The 22,641-nt window shown below is 38.0% G+C and overlaps 1 protein-coding gene across 1 annotated transcript in view; it reads right to left on the bottom strand.

Annotated features, from left to right (window-relative positions):
• LOC127552119 (solute carrier family 22 member 15-like) overlaps positions 1–22,641 on the bottom strand; it is a 209,923-nt gene that overhangs the window by 49,394 nt on the left and 137,888 nt on the right. The gene's annotated exons all lie outside the window — the stretch shown is intronic.

Consider the following 22,641-nt stretch of genomic DNA (forward strand, 5'->3'; position numbering starts at 1 on the left):
GAAGGAAATGGCAAACTACTCCAACAACCTTTACCAAGAAAACCTTATAAACAGTTTGATTCATAGGTCACAAAGAATGGGGTAAATCTCTGTTAGCCTTAATCTCTTGGAGAAGGAAATGGCAAACTATTCCAAGTATCTTTCTATGAAAAATCACATAGACAGTATGGTCCATAGGTCACAAAGGGTGGAGTTAATCTCTTTTTGCCTAAATCTTTTGGAGAAAGAAATAGCAAACTAGTCCAACAATCTTTACCAAAAAAAAAAAAACAACAACAACAACAAAAACCTTATATACACTATGATCCATAGGTCACAAAGAGTGGGGTTAATCTAGGTTTGCCTTATTCTCTTGGAGAAGGAAATGGTAAAGTACTCCAATAATCTACATCAAGAAAAGCTCATAGACAGTATGATCCATAGGTCATAAAGAGTGGGGTTAATCTCTTTTTGCCTTAATCTCTTGGAGAAGGAAATGGCAAACTACTCCAACAATCTTTACCAAGAAAACTTCATAAACAATGTGATCTATAGCTCATAAAGAGTGGGGTTAATCTATGTTTGCCTAAATCTCTTAGAGAAGGAAATGGCAAACTACTCCAACAATCTTTACAAAGAAAAACCTTATAAACACTAGGATGCATAGGTCACAAAGACTAGGGTTTAACTCTGTTTGCTTTAATCCTTTGGAAAAGGAAATAGCAAACTGCTCCAAGTACCTTTGCCATGAAAATCTAATAGATAGTATAGTCTATAGGTCACAAAGAGTGGGGTTAATCTATGTTTGCTTTAATTTCTTGGAGAAGGAAATGGCAAACTATTCCAAGTATCTTTCTATGAAAAATCACATACACAGTATGGTCCATAGGTCACAAAGGGTGGAGTTAATCTCTTTTTGCCTAAATCTTTTGGAGAAGGAAATAGCAAACTACTCCAACAATCTTTACTAAAAAAAACCTTATACACACTATGATCCATAGGTCACAAAAAGTGGGGTTATTCTATGTTTGCCTTAATCTCTTGGAGAAGCACATGGAAAACGACTCCAATGATCTACACCAAGAAAATTTCATGAATTGTATTGTCTATAGGTAACAAAGGGTGGAGATAATCTCTGTTTGCCTAAATCTTTTGGTGAAGGAAATGGCAGATGACTCCAACAATCTTTACCCAAAAAAACCTTATAGATACTATGATGCATAGGTCAGAAAGAGTGGGGTTAATCTCTGTTTGCCTTAATCTCTTGGAGAAGGACATGGCAAACTGTTCCAAGCATCTTTTCATGAAAAACCTCATAAATAGTATGGTCCATAGGACACAAAGGGTAGAGTTAATCTCTTTTTGCCTAAATCATTTGGAGAAGGAAATAGCAAACTACTCCAACAATCTTTACTAAAAAAAAAAAAAAAAAAAAACCTTATACACACTATGATCCATAGGTCACAAAAAGTGGGGTTAATCTATGTTGGCCTTAATCTCTTGTAAAAGCACATGGAAAATAACTCCAACAATCTTTCCAAAGAAAATCTCATAAGCAGTATGGTCTATAGTTCACAAAGAGTGGGGTTAATCTATGTTTGCTTTAATTTCTTGGAGAAGGAAATGGCAAACTATTCCAAGTATCTTTCTATGAAAAATCACATACACAGTATGGTCCATAGGTCACAAAGGGTGGAGTTAATCTCTTTTTGCCTAAATCTTTTGGAGAAGGAAATAGCAAACTACTCCAACAATCTTTACTAAAAAAAAAAAACTTTATACACACTATGATCCATAGGTCACAAAAAGTGGGGTTAATCTATGTTGGCCTTAATCTCTTGTAAAAGCACATGGAAAATAACTCCAACAATCTTTCCAAAGAAAATCTCATGAGCAGTATGGTCTATAGTTCACAAAGAGCGGGGTTAAACTCTGTTTGCCTTAATCTCTTGGAGAAGGACATGGCCAATCACAACCATCTTTACCTAAAAAACCTTATAAACACTATGATCCATAGGTCACAAAGAGTGGGGTTAAACTCTGTTTGCCTTAATCCTTTGGAGAAGGAAATAGCTAACGACTCCAAGTACATTTGCCAAGAAAATCTGATAGACAGTATAGTCTATAGGTCACAAAGAGTGGGGTTAATCTATGTTTGCCTTAATCTCTTGGAAAAGGACATGGCAAACTATTCCAAGTATCTTTGCCAAGAAAATCTGATAGACAGTATGGTCTATAGGTCACAAAGAATGAGGTAATCTATGTTTGCCTTAAGCTCTTGGAGAAGGACATGGCAAATCACAACCATCTTTACCAAAAAACCTTATAAACACTCTGATTCATAGGTAATAAAGAGTGGGATTAATCTCTGTTTGCCTTCATCTCTTGGAGAAGGAAATGGCAAACTACTCCCACAATCTTTACCCAAAAAAACCTTATACACACTATGATGCATAGGTCACAAAGAGTGGGGTTAATCTCTGTTTGCCTAAATCTCTTGGAGAAGGACATGGCAAACTGTTCAAAGTATCTTTTCATGAAAAACATCATAAATAGTATGGTCCATAGGACACAAAGGGTAGAGTTAATCTCTGTTTGCCTAAATCTATTGGAGAAGGAAATAGCAAACTACTCGAACAATCTTTACCCAAAAAAACTTTATAAACACTATGATGCATAGGTCACAAAAAGTGGGGTTAATCTCTGTTTGCCTAAATCTCTTGGAGAAGGACATGGCAAACTGTTCCAAGTATCTTTTCATGAAAAACCTCATAAATGGAGAAGCACATGGAAAAGAACTCCAATGATCTTTACCAAGAAAATTTCATGAACTGTATTGTCTATAGGTAACAAAGAGTGGAGATAACCTCTGTTTGCCTAAATCTTTTGGAGAAGGAAATGGCAAATGACTCCAATAACCTTTCCAAAGAAAATCTTATGAACAGTATGGTCTATAGGTCATAAAGAGTGGGGTTAAACTCTGTTTGCCTTAATCTCTTGGAGAAGGACATGGCCAATCACAACCATCTTTACCTAAAAAAACCTTATAAACACTATGATCCATAGGTCACAAAGACTGGGGTTTAATCTCTTGGAGAAGGAAATGGCAAACTACTCCAACAATCTTTACCAAAAAAAACTTTAAAACTCTATGATCCATAGATCAAAAAGTGTGGGGTTAAACTCTGTTTGCCTTAATCCTTTGGAGAAGGAAATGCCTAACTACTCCAAGTACATTTGCCAAGAAAATCTGATGGACAGTATAGTCTATAGGTCACAAAGAGTGGGGTTAATCTATGTTTGCCTTACTCTCTTGGCAAAGGAAATGGCAAACTACTCCAAGTATCTTTGCTAAGAAAATCTGATAGACAGTATGGTCTATAGGTCACAAAGAATGAGGTAATCTATGTTTGCCTTAAGCTCTTGGAGAAGGACATGGCAAATCACAACCATCTTTACCAAAAAAAACATTATAAACACTATGATCCATAGGTCACAAAGAGTAATGTTAAATTCTGTTTGCCTTCATTTCTTGGAGAAGGAAATGGCAAACTACTCCAACCATCTTTACCAAAAAACCTTATAAACACTATGATCCATAGATCAAAAAGAGTGGGGTTAAACTCTGTTTGTCTTAATCCTTGGGAGAAGGAAATAGCTAACTACTCCAAGTACCTTTGCCAAGAAAATCTGATAGACAGTATAGTCTATAGGTCACAAAGAGTGGAGTAATCTATGTTTGCCTTAATCTCTTGGAGAAGCACATGGAAAACGACTCCAATGATCATTACCAAGAATATTTCATGAACAGTATAGTCTATAGAACACAAAGAATGGAGATAATCTCTGTTTGCCTAAATCTTTTCTAGAAGGAAATGGAAAATGACTCCAACAATCTTTCCAAAGAAAATCTCATGAACAGTAAGGTCTATAGGTCACAAAGTGTGGGGTTAAACTCTGTTTCCCTTAATCTCTTGGAGAAGGAAATGGCAAACTATTTCAAGTATGTTTCCATGAAAAACCTCATATACAGTATGGTCTATAGGTCAGAAAGGCTGGAATTAATCTCTTTTTGCCTAAATCTTTTGGAGAAGGAAATGGCAAACTACTCCAACAATCTTTACTAAAAAAAATCTTATACACACTATGATCCATAGGTCACAAAAAGTGGGGTTAATCTATGTTTGCTTTAATCTCTTGGAGAAGCACATGGAAAACGACTCCAATGATCTTTACCAAGAAAATTTCATGAACAGTATGGTCTATAGGTCACAAAGAGTGGAGATAATCTCTGTTTGCCTAAATCTTTTGGAGAAGGAAATGGCAAATGACTCCAACAATCTTTCCAAAGAAAATCTCATGAACAGTATGGTCTATAGGACACAAAGAGTGGGGTTAAACTCTGTTTGCCTTAATCTCTTGGAGAAGGACATGGCCAATCACAACCATCTTTACCTAAAAAAACCTTATAAACACTATGATCCATAGGTCACAAAGACTGGGATTTAATCTCTTGGAGAAGGAAATGGCAAACTACTCCAACAATCTTTACCAAAAAAAACTTAAAAACTCTATGATCCATAGATCAAAAAGTGTGGGGTTAAACTCTGTTTGCCTTAATCCTTTGGAGAAGGAAATGCCTAACTACTCCAAGTACATTTGCCAAGAAAATCTGATGGAGAGTATAGTCTATAGGTCACAAAGAGTGGGGTTAATCTATGTTTGCCTTAATCTCTTGGAAAAGGACATGGCAAACTACTCCAAGTATCTTTGCCAAGAAAATCTGATAGACAGTATGGTCTATAGGTCACAAAGAGTGGGGTAATCTATGTTTGCCTTAAGCTCTTGGAGAAGGACATGGCAAATCACAACCATCTTTACCTAAAAAACCTTATAAACACTCTGATCCATAGGGCACAAAGAGTGGGGTTAAACTCTGTTTGCCTAAATCTCTTGCAGAAGGAAATAGCTAACTAATCCAACAATCTTTATCAAAAAAAACCTTATAAACACTATGATCCATAGGTCAAAAAGAGTGGGGTTAAACTCTGTTTGTCTTAATCCTTTGGAGAAGGAAATAGCTAACTACTCCAAGTACATTTGCCAAGAAAATCTGATAGACAGTATAGTCTATAGGTCACAAAGAGTGGGGTTAATCTATGTTTGCCTTAATCTCTTGGAAGAGGACATGGCAAACTACTCCAAGTATCTTTGCCAAGAAAATCTGATAGACAGTATGGTCTATAGGTCACAAAGAGTGGGGTAATCTATGTTTGCCTTAAGCTCTTGGAAAAGGATATGGCAAATCACAACCATCTTTACATAAAAAACCTTATAAACACTATGATGCATAGGTCACAAAGAGTGGGGTTAATATCTGTTTGCCTTAATCTCTTGGAGAAGGACATGGCAAGCTGTTCCAAGTATGTTTTTATGAAAAACCTCATAAATAGTATGGTCCATAGGACACAAAGGGTAGAGTTAATCTCTTTTTGGCTAAATCTTTTGGAGAAGGAAATAGCAAACTACTCCAACAATCTTTACTAAAAAAACCATTATACACACTATGAGCCATAGGTCACAAAAAGTGGGGTTAATCTATATTTGCCTTAATCTCTTGGAGAAGCACATGGAAAATGACTCCAATGATCTTTACCAAGAAAATTTCATGAACTGTATTGTCTATAGGTAACAAAGAGTGGAGATAATCTCTTTTTGCCTAAATCTTTTTGGAGAAGGAAATGGCAAATGACTCCAACAATTTTTCCAAAGAAAATCTCATGAACAGTATGGTCTATAGGTCACAAAGAGTGGGGTTGAACTCTGTTTGCCTTAATCTCTTGGAGAAGGACATGGCCAATCACAACCATCTTTACCTAAAAAAACCTTATAAACACTATGATCCATAGGTCACAAAGACTGGGGTTTAATCTCTTGGAGAAGGAAATGGCAAACTACTCCAACAATCTTTACCAAAAAAAACCTTTAAAACTCTATGATCCATAGATCAAAAAGAGTGGGGTTAAACTCTGTTTGCCTTAATCCTTTGGAGAAGGAAATGGCTAACTACTCCAAGTACATTTGCCAAGAAAATCTGATAGACAGTATAATCTATAGGTCACAAAGAGTGGGGTTAATCTATGTTTGCCTTACTCTCTTGGCAAAGGAAATGGCAAACTACTCCAAGTATCTTTGCTAAGAAAATCTGATAGACAGTATGGTCTATAGGTCACAAAGAATGAGGTAATCTATGTTTGCCTTAAGCTCTTGGAGAAGGACATGGCAAATCACAACCATCTTTACCAAAAAAAACATTATAAACACTATGATCCATAGGTCACAAAGAGTAATGTTAAATTCTGTTTGCCTTCATTTCTTGGAGAAGGAAATGGCAAACTACTCCAACCATCTTTACCAAAAAACCTTATAAACACTATGATCCATAGATCAAAAAGAGTGGGGTTAAACTCTGTTTGCCTTAATCCTTGGGAGAAGGAAATAGCTAACTACTCCAAGTACCTTTGCCAAGAAAATCTGATAGACAGTATAGTCTATAGGTCACAAAGAGTGGAGTAATCTATGTTTGCCTTAATCTCTTGGAGAAGCACATGGAAAACGACTCCAATGATCATTACCAAGAATATTTCATGAACAGTATAGTCTATAGAACACAAAGAATGGAGATAATCTCTGTTTGCCTAAATCTTTTCTAGAAGGAAATGGAAAATGACTCCAACAATCTTTCCAAAGAAAATCTCATGAACAGTAAGGTCTATAGGTCACAAAGTGTGGGGTTAAACTCTGTTTCCCTTAATCTCTTGGAGAAGGAAATGGCAAACTATTTCAAGTATGTTTCCATGAAAAACCTCATATACAGTATGGTCTATAGGTCAGAAAGGCTGGAATTAATCTCTTTTTGCCTAAATCTTTTGGAGAAGGAAATGGCAAACTACTCCAACAATCTTTACTAAAAAAAATCTTATACACACTATGATCCATAGGTCACAAAAAGTGGGGTTAATCTATGTTTGCTTTAATCTCTTGGAGAAGCACATGGAAAACGACTCCAATGATCTTTACCAAGAAAATTTCATGAACAGTATGGTCTATAGGTCACAAAGAGTGGAGATAATCTCTGTTTGCCTAAATCTTTTCGAGAAGGAAATGGCAAATGACTCCAACAATCTTTACCCAAAAAAACATTATAAACACTATGATGCATGGGTCACAAAAAGTGGGGTTAATCTATGTTTGCCTTAATCTCTTGGAAAAGCACATGGAAAACGACTCCAATGATCTTTACCAAGAAAATTTCATGAACAGTATGGTCTATAGGTCACAAAGAGTGGAGATAATCTCTGTTTGCCTAAATCTTTTCGAGAAGGAAATGGCAAATGACTCCAACAATCAATCTTTCCAAAGAAAATCTCATGAACGTATAGACCATACATCACAAAGTATGGGGTTAAACTCTGTTTGCCTTAATCTCTTGGAGAAAGAAATGGCAAACTGTCCCAAGTATCTTTTTATGTAAAACCTCATAAATAGTATGGTCTATAGGACACAAAGAAGGGAAATAATCTCTCTTTGCCTAAATCTTTTGGAGAAGGAAATGGCAAATGACTCCAACAATCTTTCCAAAGAAAATCTCATGAACAGTATGGTCTATAGGTCACAAAGAGTGGGGTTAAACTCTGTTTGCCTTAATCTCTTGGAGAAGGACATGGCCAATCACAACCATCTTTACCTAAAAAACCTTATAAACACTATGATCCATAGGTCACAAAGAGTGGGGTTAAACTCTGTTTGCCTAAATCTCTTGCAGAAGGAAATAGCAAACTACTCCAACAATCTTTATCAAAAAAAAAAAAAAAAAAAAAACCTTATAAACACTATGATCCATAGGTCAAAAAAAGTGGGGTTAAACTCTGTTTGCCTTAATCCTTTGGAGAAGGAAATAGCTAACGACTCCAAGAACATTTGCCAAGAAAATCTGATAGACAGTATAGTCTATAGGTCACAAAGAGTGGGGTTAATCTATGTTTGCCTTAATCTCTTGGAAGAGGACATGGCAAACTACTCCAAGTATCTTTGCCAAGAAAATTTGATAGACAGTATGGCCTATAGGTCACAAAGAGTGGGGTAATCTATGTTTGCTTTAAGCTCTTGGAGAAGGACATGGCAAATCACAACCATCTTTACCTAAAAAACCTTATAAACACTCTGATTCATAGGTAATAAAGAGTGGGATTAATCTCTGTTTGCCTTCATCTCTTGGAGAAGGAAATGGCAAACTACTCCAACAATCTTTACCCAAAAAAACCTTATAAACACTATGATGCATAGGTCACAAAGAGTGGGGTTAATCTCTGTTTGCCTTCATCTCTTGGAGAAGGAAATGGCAAACTGTTCCAAGTATCTTTTCATGTAAAACCTCATAGACAGTATGGTCCATAGGACACAAAGGGTGGATTTAATCTCTTTTTCCCTTAATCTTTTGGAGAAGGAAATAGCAAACTACTCCAACAATCTTTACCCAAAAAAACCTTATAAACACTATGATGCATAGGTCACAAAGAGTGGGGTTAATCTCTGTTTGCCTTCATCTCTTGGAGAAGGAAATGGCAAACTGTTCCAAGTATCTTTTCATGTAAAACCTCATAGACAGTATGGTCCATAGGACACAAAGGGTGGATTTAATCTCTTTTTCCCTTAATCTTTTGGAGAAGGAAATGGCAAAATATTCCAACAATCTTTACAAAAAAAAAAAAAAACCTTATAAACACTATGATCCATAGGTCACAAAAAGTGGGGTTAATCTATGTTTGCCTTAATTTCTTGAAGAAGCACATGGAAAATGACTCCAATGATCTTTCCAAAGAAAATCTCATGAATAGTATGGTCTATAGGTCACAAAGTGTGGGGTTAAACTCTGTTTGCCTTAATCTCTTGGAGAAGGAAATGTCAAACTATTCCAAGTATCTTTCCATGAAAAACCGCATAGACAGTATGGTCCATAGGTCAGAAACGGTGGACTTAATCTCTTTTTGTCTAAATCTTTTGGAGAAGGAAATGGCAAATGACTCCAACAATCTTTCCCAAGAAAATCTCATGAAGAGTATGATCTATAGGTCACAAAGAGTGGAGATAATCTCTGTTTGCCTAAATCTTTTGGAGAAGGAAATGGCAAATGACTTCAACAATCTTTTTCAAGAAAATCTCATAAAGAGTATAGTCTATAGGTCACAAAGAGTGGGGTTAATCTCTGGTTACCTTAATCTCTTGGAGAAGGAAATGGCAAACTACTCCAACAATCTTTACCCAAAAAAGCCTTATAAACACTATGATGCATAGGTCACAAAGAGTATAGTTAAATTCTGTTTGCCTTAATCCTTTGGAGAAGAAAATAGCAAACTACTCCAGGTACCTTTGCCAAGAAAATCTGATAGACAGTATAGTCTATAGGTCACAAAGAGTGGGGTTAATCTATGTTTGCCTTACTCTCTTGGCAAAGGAAATGGCAAACTACTCCAAGTATCTTTGCCAAGAAAATCTGATAGACAGTATGGTCTATAGGTCAGAAAGAATGAGGTAATCTATGTTTGCCTTAAGCTCTTGGAGAAGGACATGGCAAATCACAACCATCTTTACCAAAAAAACCTTATAAACACTATGATCCATAGGTCACAAAGAGTAAAGTTAAATTCTGTTTGCCTTCATCTCTTGGAGAAGGAAATGGCAAACTACTCCAACAATCTTTACCAAAAAATCCTTATAAACACTATGATCCATAGGTCAGAAAGAGTGGGATTAAACTCTGTTTGCCTTAATCCTTTGGAGAAGGAAATAGCTAACTTCTCCAAGTACCTTTGCCAAGAAAATCTGATAGACAGTAATAGGACATGTACTATTATTCTCTATGAGACCAACAATTCCTATGTTTGTTGGATTTTTCCTTTGTTAAAAGATAGGGATCAATGTGGGAACAATTTCTTAAAAAAAAAAACCACTATAGAAATAAGACAACAATAAAACTCAAATATACAAAAAAAATAATAAAACCTAACTAACCAACAACTCAAAGAAAGTATTCACCTCTAAACATACTTAACAGGTCTCCTGCAATGGTTAAAGTTGTTTTAGAAACAGAACTCAAGAATATCATTTAAATTGTTTTTAAAATTAAAAACCACAATCCTATATATGGATAGAATGCACTGCCTGCCCTTCAATGTAAAGATACTTCTCTGGATTATATCTATAGTTCACAAAGAGTGGGGTTAATCTATGTTTGCCTTAAACTCTTGGAAAAGGGCATGGCAAACTACTCCAAGTATCTTTGCCAAGAAAATCAGATAGACAGTATGGTCTATTGGTCACATAGAGTGGGGTAATCTATGTTTGCCTTAATCTCTTGGAGAAGGACATGGCAAATCACAATCATCTTTACCAAAAAAGCCTTATAGACACTATGATCTATATGTCACAAAGAGTGGTGTTAAACTCTGTTTGCCTTAATCTCTTGGAGAAGGAAATAGCTAACTACTCCAAGTATCTTTGCCAAGAATATCTGATAGACAGTATCGTCTATAGGTCACAAAGAGTGGGGTTAATCTATGTTTGCCCTAATGTCTTGGAGAAGGAAATAGTTAACTACTCCAAGTATCTTTCCCAAGAAAATCTGATAGACAGTATGGCCTATAGGTCACAAAGAGTGGGGTTAATCTATGTTTGCCTTAATATCTTGGAGAAGCACATGGAAAACTAACAGTATAATCTATAGGTCACAAAGAATGGAGATAATCTCTGTTTGCTTTAATCTTTTGGAGAAGGAAATGGCAAACAACTCCAACAATCTTTCCCAAGAAAATCTCATAGACAGTATGATACATAGGTCACAAAGAGTTGAGTTAATCTCTTTTTGCCTATCTCTTGGAGAAGATCATGGCAAATTACTACAACAATCTTAAGCAAAAAAAAAAAAAGTTATAAATACTATGATCCATAAGTCACAAAGAGTGGGGTTAAACTCTGTTTACCTTAATCCTTTGGAGAAGGAAATAGCAAAGTACTCCAAGTATCTTTGCCAAGAAAATCTGATAGACAGTATGGTCTATAGGTCACAAAGAGTGGGTTCATCTCTGTTTGCCTTAATCTCTTGGAGAAGGACATGGCAAATTACTCCAAGTATCTTTGCCAAGAAAATATAATAGACAGTATGGTCTATAGGTCATAAAGAGTTGGGTTAATCTCTGTTTGCTTTAATCTGTTGGAGAAGGAAATGGCACTATTCCAATAATCTTTCCAAGAAAACTTCATGGACAGTCTGGTTCATAGGTCATAAAGAGTAGGCTTAATCTTTGTTTGCCTTAATCTATTGGCAAAGGAAATGGCACTATTCCAAGTATCTTTTCACAAAAACCTCATAGACTGCACGGTCCATAGGTCACAAAGAGTGGGGTATGGGTGAACAAATGAACAACCACTTCCTGACTCCAAATTCCATTCTGTATCTAATGTGCTACCTAGTTGCCCAAGCATATATTACTGGAAGGAATGTCCAATTCCATGACACTCTGAGACCTTGAATGATGGAAGAGCCATTACTATTCCTGTATATCTTCTAGAACCCCATCCATCACTACCATCTGACATTTACTGAGCACCTTGAAGTTTACAAAGTTCTTTTCAACAAACAACTGATAACTAATCTTTTGGGAGATACAACCTATCAATATTTATTGTGATATAATATCACATCTTCCATCTTTCTCAATGTCTTTAATGGCCTCATGAGTTCAAAAATATCGCTGTCCCTCCAGTAGTACAATTATGACTCATCCACTCATCCTCACCCTGTGTAACTCTTGCCTCTAGTCTTCCTCAGATCTACCCTCAAGGAGATGCCCCAAATGCTGCCAGTATCCCTCAAGTCTTCTCTTTTGTGGATATAAGTATTGTACTCATATTGCTTACCCTTGCTCTTGCCATGTGACCAGCTCACTTCTTTTTCCATTCACACATTTCCTCTTTAATATCTCATAACATACTTCTCACATATAAATTATCAATGAAAATATCTGGATCCTGCTTGTGTCCATCATATATTACTGTTTTGTTCTTTTGGATTCCTTTGAGACCTGGGAGTTCCAAACTCCTCAATCCCACTTCCCCTGGAGACCTGCTATGTCTAAAATACAGCTCTGTCTATGGGGGATAGCTTGAGATCATTAAAAGTACTGCAATTTCCTAAAGGTAGCTAGTGTAATTCCATGAAGCCATTCAACTTACATTTATTTAGTTCCTTCTATGTGAATAGCTTTTTAATTAGCATCATGGATGTCATGTTAGGAATATCCAATCCACAGCCTACTCCTGAGGAGCTTACCATACAGTGGAGAAGCCAAGAATTAGACCTTCAGCAGTGCTCTAAAGTTTCAGTTCCACAGGGTCACAGACTCATTGATTTAAGGCTACAAGAGATATTGAGATGAACCATTCCAAATCTTTCATTCAATAATGAGGTGGTAAAATGGTAAGATTATTTACCCAAAATCACATTGATAATGACTATCAAAGCCAGGATTTGAACTCAGGCTCCAAATCCAGTTCTCTTTCTATTTTCTGGAAAGCTTGTAAAGTTCATGGCATCTAACACCATTCTAAATGAAGCTCTCAGGAGATGACACTTTAGACACAGTCCCAAAGCCTATAGCATCAAAACTTAATTCCAGTGGATGTCCATCAATTGGAAAATGGTTGGGTAAATTGTGGTATATGAATGTTATGGAATATTTAGACTCAGTCCCAAAGCCTATCTCATCAAAACCTAATTCCAATGGATACTCATCAATTGGAGAATAGTTGGGTAAATTGTGGTATATGAATGTTATGGAATATTATTATTCTATAAGAAATGACCAGCAGAATGAATACAGAGAGGCTTGGAGAGATTTACATGAACTCATACTGAGTGAAATCAGCAGAACCAAAGATCATTGTACTCTTCAGCAACAATGCTATATGCGGATATATTCTGATGGAAGTGTATATCTTCAACAAAGAGAAAATCCAATTCACTTCCAACTGATCAATGATGAACAGAATCAGCTACACTCAGAGAAGGAACACTGGGAAATGAGTGTGAACTGTTTGCATTTTTGTTTTTCTTCTTTATTTTTACCTTCTGAATCCAATTCTTCCTGTGCAACAAGAGAATTGTTCGGTTCTGGACACATATATTGTATCTAGGATATACTATAACATATTTAACATGTACAGGACTGCCTGCCATTGAAGGGAGGGGGTGGAGGGAAGGAAGGGAAAAGTCAGAACAGAAGTGAGTGCAAGGGATAATGTTGTAAAAAATTACCCAGGCATGGGTTCTGTCAATAAAAAGTTATAATAATAATAATAACTAATTCCATGGAGATCACATCACAATACTTTGATATTTCAAGGATTTATGATTTCATAAATATGGCTATTTCCCTCTCTCGTGCATTTTACAACCTTCTCCACAACTTAGGAAAGGGCATCAGTGAGCTTCTATGACTGGAAATATCTATTCCTTGATGGACATCCTTCTATGTGGTTCAAAGATCTGGATTTGTGGTTTAATATATAGGGGACCTTGGGATCAGAAAGCTCCCTCTCCCAATACAGGTTAGAGCTTTCTCTTCCACTTAAGAGTCTAAATTAAATGACTAGCCAGAATGTATCAGAGACAGATCATGATCCTGACTTTTTCTGGTCATTGAGCATATTATTTTTAAGACATCCTCCCCCTCCAATCACCAAAATGTATACTCTAAAATTGAGAGAATTTGGCAGGAATGCAAGCAGATGAGCTAGACTCTGCCCTTGGCTCAGAGAAGAAAAGTTTCAATCATTTGTGCGGAGCTCTGCATGTGAAGATTTAGTGTTTCAGTTTGGTTGGTTTGTTTTTTTTTAAGAGAGAGTGGAGGAAAGAAACAAGAGAAAGTGCAAGAATTTGTGCAAGGTGACTTTGCTACACAGACTTCCCTTTCCAGTTTCAGAATAAGTCAAATTGGCCCCAGGGCAAGAAGAAGCAAGCAGCTGCAGCAGTCTCCAAAGGAGATGGAGGTGCTTTGTTCCTTGGTCAGACCTGCAGCAGTTACCAGAATTTACTACTGTCCAAAAGCTCTGGGAAACTTCCCGGGAGATGAGAGGCAGACAGATAAGGAAGGGTGGAGATCAGCAGCTGGGCAGAGTAAAAGAGTGAGTGTTGATTCATTCTTCTCTCCTTCTGTCTCAGGCCCTGGCAAGTAGCCAGTGGCTGCTTGCTACATATTTAATTTAAACTTTTGTCAGCCCTGGCAAATAAATATTGAATGGGTGAAGGACAAACCACATTCTGCTTTGTATGGACCCTATTTCCTAAGGAAAGCCTTTGCCTCTTGCGGTGAAAAGAACTGAAGTCCTCAGATCTCCCAGAAGCCCAATCACTGATTCAAAAGAGAAGCTGGGAGAGAGTGGGAGGAAGCCTTCAGGGTGGAAAGGAAGAATTAGGAAAATATTTTTCTTGATTGCTTTTTCCCCCTAGGGGAACTGAGTTGAGGTGTGAGGAGAAAGTGTGTGGGCAAATACTCTATACAAATGAAAATGGTTTCAAATGAATTTTTCTATATGAATTAAACATAATTGACCATGGAAGCTGCCTCAAGGATTAATGCTTTGGCACTGGAAATCTTGGCATTTGGAGGGTTTAATTTTTATTCCACAAAAAATTATTAAACCCAATCTATCAGGTACTGCTCTCAAAGAGCTTATATTCTAGCATATTAATTAATAAAGGCAAAATAGTTGCAAATTTATTTCATTAAAGAGTAGTATTAGTAACTGAGGGAAGAAAAAAAAGACATTGAGTGAGAGATAACATGAAAGGGAAGTATCTCCAAGATATCTCCAAATATCCATTTAAACAAAAGCTAAGTGAACTTACCTAAGATTTTAAGTGTCTGGGGCTCATTTTGAACTCAGAACCAGTGCTCTATCCACTGTGGCACCTGGCTACCTCCTAAATGTCCTCCAAAATAAAATTTGAAAAAAAAAAAAAAGAGAGAGAGAGACCAGAAGTTTACCATCTTTTCAGCTTTTCTTATTCTGCCGAGCAGAACCACAAAGTACTACTGCCATTATACCTAAACTCTTTCCCAGTGTGCACCAACAGGTGGAAACAAATACCAGTGTGACTACTACCTTAGTATTTTGCCTCTGGGGCTATTTTCAGATTTCCTCACCCCTTAGCTTTAATGGGGATAATCTTGGAGCAAAGAGTGAGAAGATCAGGAGGAAACATTTTCAGGATGGCGGCATGATGGATAGAAAGGTGACCAACAAACTCCATTTCTTCATCTAAAAATGAGAAGAGTTGTTCTGAAAGTCACCAAGGTCCCTTCTAGTTCTGGAAACATGAAATTTAGCTCCTTTAAGAACACTCAGTCTCTGTTCCAGGCTAGTTCCCAGGTACCAATTCTAGGCTCTGGATCCCTATTGCAGCCTTGCCTTCTTCTGCATGTTTTATAAGCTCAATCATCAACACACTATATTAATTCTACCACACACCTTATTAATTCTACCACACACCAGCCACTGTGCTGAGGTACTGAGGCTACAGAACAAGAATGAAGCAAGAGCACTCCTCATCTACCTCAAGAGCAGGGCATTTAGTCCAATCTCCTCATTTTAGACACTGGCTTCTGGCCTTCTCCAAGGTCACACAGACATAAGTGGCAGAAAGGAAATAAAGAACAAAAAAGGCCTCTGACTCCCAGCCCAAACATGTCATTACATATGGGCTTCCCAACTCAGCACACAAACACAGGTGCATCACAAGAATAAGAAAATGGAAATTCATTTCCATTTGGCCAGTCAACAATATACTTATCAGGGCATGATGGAAAGAGGGGCTTTGTTTTTGTTTCTGAAATCCTTCACACTATGAAAACAAAAGTGATTTTTCCAACTAAATGTTGTATTTCTATACTTGAATGCATGGAGGAATGCCAGATCCCAAATTGTTTATTCTGACTACTGGCTGCCAATTCTGTGGTCAAGGGGCTACTTCTTACTAATGGGACATCCTCCGATGAGCTGGGTGCCCACTTTGCTTCTGTGACATGCCAAAATTGAGCTGCTTGGGAATAAAGAATCTTCAGAAATGGGAATGGTAAGACATGCCTTTAAAACCTGATGATTCCTTTCAGGCCATTGTGAGTCTTTTTTGCCTATTTATTTAAATTATTCTCATCTTACTTTCCTGGGAAGATTTTAGATAATTCTGCAAGAGTATCTTTTTCTTCTTAGAAAAAAAAACTAATCTTCCAGCATAACCAAGAGGTCAGCCACATAAGGAACAAACATTATATCATGGAGGGAAATGAGTCACCCGGCATCATGCTGAGAACTGAGTCAGTTTCAGACTGACTCACATCTTTCTGAACCGAGGAACAATTCTAGCCCTGGCTTGATGGAAAATGACTCACACATCACCTCTGTAAGGTCTCCTCAACATGAAATCACCCCTAGGACCAGTGTGGGTTTCCATCTAGTTTGGCAGCTCTTAGAAAGTTTTTATTCTCTGCTGGGAACTGAAACATGAGTTTCTCTAGTCATTATGGAGTTTTAATTCAAGTGAACAAGCAATTTTAGGTAAAGACAGGGTGCCAGGTAATTGTATTAGGTGTGGGGGCTACAAAGATTTTTAAAATGGAGCAATCCCTGCCCTCCCTAAACTGATGCTACAAATCTGAACTATAATGTTACAAATCTGAACTATAATGTTACAAATCTGGACTATAATGTTACAAATCTGGACTATAATGCTACAAATCTGGACTATAATGCTACAAATCTGAACTATAATGCTACAAATCTGGACTATAATGTTACAAATCTGAACTATAATGCTACAAATCTGGACTATAATGCTACAAATCTGAGCTGTAATGCACCAACTCTAGCTTTCTCCCTCTGGCTCAGGACTCTGCAACTTGAAGCCACCTAGTGGCCCATCCTCATGATAGCAGGATCAATAAACAAAGTAGTTCTAGGATGAAATGGACACCATCTGTCTGTCATTTAACCTCTCCCAGCACCAACTTTCTCAGCTGTAAAATGAAATCCCTGAGAGCATTCCACCTCACAAAGGCTCCGATGAGATCATGAGCACGAGGAAAGCACTTCATTAACCTTAGAGGAAGATATTAAGGGGTGGCTAGATGGGGCAGTGGATAGAGCACCGGCACTGGAAGCAGGAGTGTAAATCCTGGCTTCAGAAACTTGACACTTACCAGCTGTGTGATTCTGGGCAAGTCATTTAACCCCAATTCCCTCTAAAAAAAAGAGATACATTAGTGTCATTTATCAACACTTAGTAAGCCTTTGCCTATGGACAGATGCTTGATAAGCTAAATAGCTAGTTGGCTATTAATAATAATTAATAGTTGGCTAGGTCTGATCTTTGAAAGGCCTTAACAGTGGAACATCAAAGTCAGTTCGAAATGATCATTGCCATGGCAACAGGAAATTATGGTGTTTTTAGCAAACCTTCTACCAGGGCAACTCCCCAATAAGAACCAAAGCTAAGAGAAAAAGATGCAAAAAAACATCAAATATTAGTGAGAAACCATGGATAACACTGAAAAGGAGTCAGAAATCTAAATTCAAATAGTGCCTCTACTTATATGGATGATCTTGGGCAGGTCACTCCCTCTCTGTGGGGCTCCATTTACTCTCCTGTACAATGACTTATAGGATAATAAATGTAGAAGAAGGAGAGATTTGGGAGCTTGTCTAGTCTCTTATTTTATGGACCAGAAAAATGAAGCACAATCAGTAGTCAGGGACAGATAGTCTCTGAATCCAGCATCTCTGTCTGGTGCAACAATGAGCTCCTAGCTGATATTGGTGAGACCCAAAATGGGGGCTGAGGCTCCAAAAGCACCAGAAACCTTCTAAATGAATGCCTTGCTAAGCACTAAGAAAGTTCCATAAATGTAGAAAAAAAAAGAGAAATTTGGGAGCTTGTCTAGTCTCTTATTTTATGGATCAGAAAACTGAAGCACAATCAGTAATCAGTAAGTCTCCAAATGCAGCATCTCTGTCTGGTGCAACAATGAGTTCCTAGCTGATATTGGTGAGACCCAGCATTGGGGGCTGAGGCTCCAAAAGCAAGAGAAACCTTCTAAATGAATGCCTTGCTAAGCTCTAAGAAAGTTCCATAAATGTAGAAAAGAAGAGAGATCTGGGAACTTGTCTAGTCTCTTATTTTATGGATGAGAAAACTGAAGCACCATCAGTAATCAGTAACAGTCTCCAAATGCAGCATCTCTGTCTGGTGCAACAATGGGTTCCTAGCTGATATTGGTGAGACAGAAACCTCCTAAATGAATGCCTTGCTAAATACAAAGGAAGTTTCATAAATGCAGAAGAAAGAGAGATTTGGGAGCTTGTCTAGTCCAGTGCTCTTATTTTATGGATCAGAAAACTGAAGCACAATCAGTAATTGGTAACAGTCTCGAAATGCAGCATCTCTGTCTGGTGCAACAATGGGCTCCTAGCTGATATTGGTAAGACCCAGCATTGGGGGCTGAGGCTCCAAAAGCACCAGAAACCTTCTAAATGAATGCCTTGCTAAGCTCTAAGAAAGTTACATAAATGTAGAAAAAAGAGAGATCTGGGAACTTGTCTAGTCTCTTATTTTATGGATGAGAAAACTGAAGCACCATCAGTAATCAGTAACAGTCTCCAAATGCAGCATCTCTGTCTGGTGCAACAATGGGTTCCTAGCTGATATTGGTAAGACCCAGCATTGGGGGCTGAGGCTCCAAAAGCACCAGAAACCTTCTAAATGAATGCCTTGCTAAGCTTTAAGAAAGTTCCATAAATGTAGAAAAAAGAGAGATCTGGGAACTTGTCTAGTCTTTTATTTTATGGATGAGAAAACTGAAGCAAAATCAGTAATCAGGAAGAGTCTCCAAATCCAGCAACTCTGTCTGGTGCAACAATGGGTTCCTAGCTGATATTGGTGAGACCCAAAAATGGGGGCTGAGGCTCCAAAAGCACCAGAAACTCTTTAAATGAATGCCTTGCTAAGCTCAAAGAAAGTTCCATAAAGGTAGAAGAAGGAGAGATTTGGGAGCTTGTCTAGTCCAGTGCTCTTATTTTATGGATCAGAAAACTGAAGCACAATCAGTAATCAGTAAGTCTCCAAATGCAGCATCTCTGTCTGGTGCAACAATGAGCTCCTAGCTGATATTGGTGAGACAGAAACCTCCTAAATGAATGCCTTGCTAAACACAAAGAAAGTTTCATAAATGCAGAAGAAAGAGAGATTTGGGAGCTTGTCTAGTCCAGTGCTCTTATTTTATGGATCAGAAAACTGAAGCACAATCAGTAATTGGTAACAGTCTCCAAATGCAGCATCTCTGTCTGGTGCAACAATGGGTTCCTAGCTGATATTGGTGAGACCCAGCATTGGGGGCTGAGGCTCCAAAAGCACCAGAAACCTTCTAAATGAATGCCTTGCTAAGCTCTAAGAAAGTTCCATAAATGTAGAAAAAAGAGAGATCTGGGAACTTGTCTAGTCTCTTATTTTATGGATGAGAAAACTGAAGCACCATCAGTAATCAGTAACAGTCTCCAAATGCAGCATCTCTGTCTGGTGCAACAATAAGCTCCTAGCTGATATTGGTGAGACAGAAACCTTCTAAATGGATGCCTTGCTAAGCTCTAAGAAAGTTCCATAAATACAGAAGAAGGAGAGATTTGGGAGCTTGTCTAGTCCAGTGCTCTTATTTTATGGATCAGAAAACTGAAGCACAATCAGTAATCAGTAACAGTCTCCAAATGCAGCATCTCTGTCTGGTGCAACAATGGGTTCCTAGCTGATATTGGTAAGACCCAGCATTGGGGGCTGAGGCTCCAAAAGCACCAGAAACCTTCTAAATGAATGCCTTGCTAAGCTTTAAGAAAGTTCCATAAATGTAGAAAAAAGAGAGATCTGGGAACTTGTCTAGTCTCTTATTTTATGGATGAGAAAACTGAAGCAAAATCAGTAATCAGGAAGAGTCTCCAAATCCAGCAACTCTGTCTGGTGCAACAATGGGTTCCTAGCTGATATTGGTGAGACCCAAAAATGGGGGCTGAGGCTCCAAAAGCACCAGAAACTCTTTAAATGAATGCCTTGCTAAGCTCAAAGAAAGTTCCATAAAGGTAGAAGAAGGAGAGATTTGGGAGCTTGTCTAGTCCAGTGCTCTTATTTTATGGATCAGAAAACTGAAGCACAATCAGTAATCAGTAAGTCTCCAAATGCAGCATCTCTGTCTGGTGCAACAATGGGTTCCTAGCTGATATTGGTGAGACCCAGCATTGTGGACTGAGGCTCCAAAAGCAACAGAAACTCTCTAAATGAATGCCTTGCTAAGCTCTAAGAAAGTTCCATAAATGTAGAAGAAGGAGAGATTTGGGAGCTTGTCTAGTCCAGTGCTCTTATTTTATGGATCAGAAAACTGAAGCACAATCAGTAATCAGTAAGTCTCCAAATGCAGCATCTCTGTCTGGTGCAACAATGGGTTCCTAGCTGATATTGGTGAGACCCAGCATTGTGGACTGAGGCTCCAAAAGCAACAGAAACTCTCTAAATGAATGCTTTGCTAAGCTCTAAGAAAGTTCCATAAATGTAGAAAAAAAGAGAGATCTGAGAACTTATCTAGTCTTTTATTTTATGGATGAGAAAACTGAAGCACGATCAGTAATCAGTAACAGTCTCCAAATCCAGCATCTCTGTCTGGTGCAACAATGAGCTCCTAGCTGATATTAGTGAGACAGAAACCTCCTAAATGAATGCCTTGCTAAACACAAAGGAAGTTTCATAAATGCAGAAGAAAGAGAGATTTGGGAGCTTGTCTAGTCCAGTGCTCTTATTTTATGGATCAGAAAACTGAAGCACAATCAGTAATTGGTAACAGTCTCCAAATCCAGCATCTCTGTCTGGTGCAACAATGGGTTCCTAGCTGATATTGGTGAGACCCAGCATTGGGGACTGAGGCTCCAAAAGCAACAGAAACTCTCTAAATGAATGCCTTGCTAAGCTCTAAGAAAGTTCCATAAATGTAGAAAAAAGAGAGATCTGGGAACTTGTCTATTCTCTTATTTTATAGATGAGAAAACTGAAGCACAATCAGTAATCAGGAAGAGTCTCCAAATCCAGCAACTCTGTCTGGTGCAACAATGAGTTCCTAGCTGATATTGGTGAGACCCAACAATGGGGGCTGAGGCTCCAAAAGCACCAGAAACTCTTTAAATGAATGCCTTGCTAAGCTCAAAGAAAGTTCCATAAAGGTAGAAGAAGGAGAGATTTGGGAGCTTGTCTAGTCCAGTGCTCTTATTTTATGGATCAGAAAACTGAAGCACAATCAGTAATCAGTAACAGTCTCCAAATGCAGCATCTCTGTCTGGTGCAACAATAAGCTCCTAGCTGATATTAGTGAGACAGAAACCTCCTAAATGAATGCCTTGCTAAACACAAAGGAAGTTTCATAAATGCAGAAGAAAGAGAGATTTGGGAGCTTGTCTAGTCCAGTGCTCTTATTTTATGGATCAGAAAACTGAAGCACAATCAGTAATTGGTAACAGTCTCCAAATCCAGCATCTCTGTCTGGTACAACAGTGGGTTCCTAGCTGATATTGGTGAGACCCAGCATTGGGGGCTGAAGCTCCAAAAGCACCAGAAACCTTCTAAATGAATGCCTTGCTAAGCTCTAAGAAAGTTCCATAAAGGTAGAAAAAAGAGAGATCTGGGAACTTGTCTAGTCTCTTATTTTATAGATGAGAAAACTGAAGCACAATCAGTAATCAGTAAGTCTCCAAATGCAGCATCTCTGTCTGGTGCAAGAATGAGTTCCTAGCTGATATTGGTGAGACCCAACAATGGGGGCTGAGGCTCCAAAAGCACCAGAAACTCTTTAAATGAATGCCTTGCTAAGCTCAAAGAAAGTTCCATAAAGGTAGAAGAAGGAGAGATTTGGGAGCTTGTCTAGTCTCTTATTTTATGGATCAGAAAACTGAAGCACAATCAGTAATCAGTAACAGTCTCCAAATGCAGCATCTCTGTCTGGTGCAACAATAAGCTCCTAGCTGATATTAGTGAGACAGAAACCTCCTAAATGAATGCCTTGCTAAACACAAAGGAAGTTTCATAAATGCAGAAGAAAGAGAGATCCAGGAGCTTGTCTAGTCCAGTGCAATTATTTTATGGATCAGAAAACTGAAGCACAATCAGTAATCAATAAGTCTCCAAATGCAGCATCTCTGTCTGGTGCAACAATGAGATCCTAGCTGATATTGGTGAGACCCAGCAATGAGGGCTGAGGCTCCTAAAGCACCAGAAACTCTCTAAATGGATGCCTTGCTAAGGACTAAGAAAGTTCCATAAATGTAGAAAAAAGGGAGATTTGGGAGCTTGTCTAGTCTCTTATTTTATGGATCAGAAAACTGAAGCACAATCAGTAATCAGTAACATCCTCCAAATGCAGCATCTCTGTCTGGTGCAACAATGAGTTCCTAGCTGATATTGGTGAGACAGAAGCCTCCTAAATGAATGCCTTGCTAAACACTAAGGAAGTTCCATAAATGCAG

Source organism: Antechinus flavipes, chromosome 2 (assembly GCF_016432865.1).
Source record: "Antechinus flavipes isolate AdamAnt ecotype Samford, QLD, Australia chromosome 2, AdamAnt_v2, whole genome shotgun sequence".
NCBI classification, from domain to species: domain Eukaryota; kingdom Metazoa; phylum Chordata; class Mammalia; order Dasyuromorphia; family Dasyuridae; genus Antechinus; species Antechinus flavipes.